The sequence below is a fragment of the Microtus oregoni genome, unplaced genomic scaffold, assembly GCF_018167655.1.
Source record: "Microtus oregoni isolate MIOR12 unplaced genomic scaffold, Mior012 000032F_ref0000030, whole genome shotgun sequence".
Lineage (NCBI taxonomy): Eukaryota > Metazoa > Chordata > Mammalia > Rodentia > Cricetidae > Microtus > Microtus oregoni.
Window position 1 is genome coordinate 5,222,515 of NW_024543091.1, and position 3,731 is coordinate 5,226,245.

Below are 3,731 nucleotides of genomic sequence, written 5' to 3' on the forward strand. Positions count from 1 at the left end.
GTTGAAGAGGAAAAAACCTGACATGGATATGTAATTTTATCTCCAAAATACTAACAATGTAATGCACCCTCAATACATGTTCTTACTCATTTGGCAGAATCACTGCCATGTGGATTGCATTAACTAATCTTAAAGATAAGGGCTTTCAAGTTACAGAAATTAAGAGAGTTGCAGAAAGTATCATGCTATTTCCCAGTCATTAATGCTGAGAAGAGTGTGTCCCCATCTACTTCTTTATGTGAAGAATCTATATGCTTTGGATGGAACTAAATACCATTCCGTTAAAGAAAAGAAGTTCAAACATACAAATAAAAGTACTGCATTATCTCCCTTACATGAAAATGTGAGAGTTGTACTAGCTTTGGCAGCACATATACTAAATTGGAATGATACAGAAAAGATTAGCATGGCCCCTGTACAAGGATGGCTTGGAAATTTGTAAAACATTCCATATATTTGCAGTGAAAACTTCATGGAATCTTTAAGGATGATCCTAGTGAGGACTTCAAGTAATGAGGGATATGGAGTCTCCGATGACCATCTTGTAGCTAGGCAAGGCTTCCAATGGAGGGACTGGGCTGCATACAGTTGAATTTTGGGGGTCCTGTGGTGATACCCTAACAACCCAGGCTAAACTTAGGACAGAGGGTCTCTCTTCACAAACTGATGGCAGGGGTGCGGTCCATTGCCAAGGACAACATCTGCTCAACTCATTGAATGTGGAGAGATGAAACAGTGCTTTCAGGGAGCTTTCATCCTTGTGTTTTAGTCTCTTTGGTTCTGAAGGGATTCTGCAGGCTACCAAAGGAGTAACAGAAACACTAATCCAGCCACAAAACCTTTGACCAACAATCTGTCCTGCTTGCAAGAAGTGTTGGGGCAATGGTGGTACACAACTTGTGGGAGTAACCAACCAATTTCTGGTTTAACTTGAGGCCCATGTCATGAAAAGGAGCCTATATTGGATACTCGTTGCATGTCTAGGAACTAGAAACTGGATAGCCCAGAGAACTAGGGTAGAACCATATATGACTGATTTAAAAAAATCAGTGAGATAATTTCTAATATTATTCTGCTATACTCATAGATACATTTCCAGGATTCCTCCTGTTTGTGTTTTCTTTATTGCCTCTATTTCACTTTTCAAGTCTTAACTGTTTGAACTACTTGCTTGGCCTGTTTGATTGTTTTTTTTTTCATTTTCTTGAGTTTCATTACGAGATTCATTGATTTCTTCCAAATTTTTGTTTGTATTTTTCTCCATTCCTTTAAGGGGATTTTTTATTTTATCTTTACATGTTTCAATCATTTTCAAAAAGATATATATAAGATTGTTTACTTTTGTTTCTTCTGGCTCAGGATGATCAGGTCTCTCTGTTGTATGGTCACTAGATTCTGGAATTACCATATTGCTTTTTATGTTCTTGAATGAAGTTTTTATTGTCATATATCCATCTCTTTCTCTAATTTGTGCTGGCAGTATCTTTGCCTCTGTGTTCAATCCTTAGGTCTCTCTTGGCCAGCTCTCTTGGTTCACTCTGTGGCTGTAGTTTCTTTGTCTGCTCTGTTTAGTGGTAGCCTGTGCTTCAGAGTTCCTCTGAGGTTCCAGGGTATAGGTGGGTTTGGGGGTTGTGTGGGCTTTGTAGCCTACAGGGTCTGATCGATGGGGGGGGGTGTTGGAGCAACCAACCTGCAACCAGCTTGCCTGCTAGCTATCTAGTTATACAGAGGCAGGTGAAATAGTGTTCTGGGGTTTTTCTCTGATACTGAGGGCCTAGAGAAGAGTTGGGTGCCTAGCTGGCTGACTGATCACTCACCTCTTGGTCTTCTCTGTGAAGTTGCTGTCTGTGCTCCAGAATTTTTTTGACATTTTATGTCTTGTTTATTTCCTGAAATAAATTAGCAATCTCTCAAATGTAATTTTGTCCTGAGTCTGAGTTTTTTATGCTGTCCCAAGAAACTGAAAGAGAAATGCATTATCAAGGAATGAATTAAAAATTTCATTTTGATTAAAATTTATATTGGGATATAGCATTTCTTCAAGGGGTACTGAAAGCACAATGCAATGCAGTTTCTTACTTTTGCCATCAGCTATCCTTAGCTAGCATTAAAAACACCTGTCAAAGCTACTCATTATTTATCATCCGATGTCAATGATAAATGTAGAAAGCAATTCTTAAGTTAGTGATGATTTCTTCTGACACCTCTTTTCATCAGTTGGCTATTAATCCCTTCTCACATCAGTCTTGCCATTGACATTGTGAGATGATGGGCTAGCTGCAATCAGCAATCATCTACTGAAGCTTTTGAACTAACCATGTGTGTGTGTATGTGTGTGTGTGTGTGTGTGTGTGTGTGAGTGCACGTGTGTGAGAGAGACAGAGAGAGACAGAAAAATAGAGACAGAGAGACACAGAGGTCATACTCAGACAGACACACACAGAAATAGGTAGACGAGGGAATGAGATAGGTAATATTGACCTTCACTCTTCCTCATTTCTTTCAACTCACCCTCCAGTCTCATCTTCTAAAATGGATATGGCATGACTGTTATATTCATGAAATAAAAGCTACTGTGGTTGCTTCACAAGACCTACATAGGATAATCAGTAGAATTTCCAACATAGTTTGGAAAGGGGTCCTTGAGGTCCCACGCTAATGTAGTTGTTGACTGCTGAGTAGTAAAAATTAATTTTCTTCAAGGGTGTGGCCACTAGTAGCTGCCCCATGTAAATGGACCAATGGATTATGAAAAAACAAAGACTAAAAGGACATGAAGATTGGAGGAAGACATGTTGAAAGAATTGGAGGGGACAGTGGCAGGGTAGATATGATGAAGATATATTTAATATGTGTGTGAGATTGCCATCACATAAAATATTAATAAAAACATTGCATGAAAATAAAGATAGAAGATACAAAAGATCACATGTATCATCCCATTCATAAGAAATGTCCAGAGCAGACAAACTCATGGAAAGATGAAGGGTGATCCCTGGAGGCTGCGGGAGGGAATAATGGGAAGTGACTACTGTTGAATACAGTCTCTTCTAGTGATGAATAAAGTGTTTTAAAAGTAGACAATAACAATGGCTACTGTATATGAGAACATGCCCCAAAACACTGAATTACATATTTCAAAGAGATGAGTTTTATGGAATATGATTGTATGTCAATAAAGCTACTATTAACAAAAAGTAAAAAAAAATTCTCTAATCAAACTCAGCAATAACATAGCTGCAAACTGAACTGTCCTCTTCCCTTTATGAAGTTCTTCCCAAGTGACTTTCTTGAAACAATGATTTCTGTCCCTGTCTGACACAGGAACACTGAAATAAAAATTTTGTCAATATTTCAATATTATAACCCCACAAGAAGCTGGGAACAAACAACATTGTTCCTGAAAGATGGAGAATGTTCTGTCCATGAGATCTCTTATTAAAATAACCCCCATCAAAAATATTCTACTCCCTTCATCCTTGGGACCCTGACCACATTCTTAAGTTGGGATGCCAAACATAATCTTTCCTATTATCAGGGCAATGAAATTGATATTTGCTAGGGAACAAAAGTTTGCAATAGGCAAGTGGATAGAAAGTACTTTCTTCATCTCCTTCCTATTCCATTATTATTTCAAGATGTATTAAACAATAATTAGGGAATAAATAGTAAGTATGCTGTCATATCAAGCTAATTAAAAGGTAAAAAAGAATGATAAAAAAGTGATAACA

At 37.8% G+C, this 3,731-nt stretch overlaps 1 non-coding gene across 1 annotated transcript; it reads left to right on the plus strand.

The window, feature by feature from the left end:
• The first annotated feature begins 352 nt into the window (after positions 1–352).
• Positions 353–458, plus strand: LOC121466254. Its single transcript, XR_005976737.1, has one exon. It is a non-coding gene; the product is annotated as a U6 spliceosomal RNA (small nuclear RNA).
• The last annotated feature ends 3,273 nt before the right edge of the window (positions 459–3,731 follow it).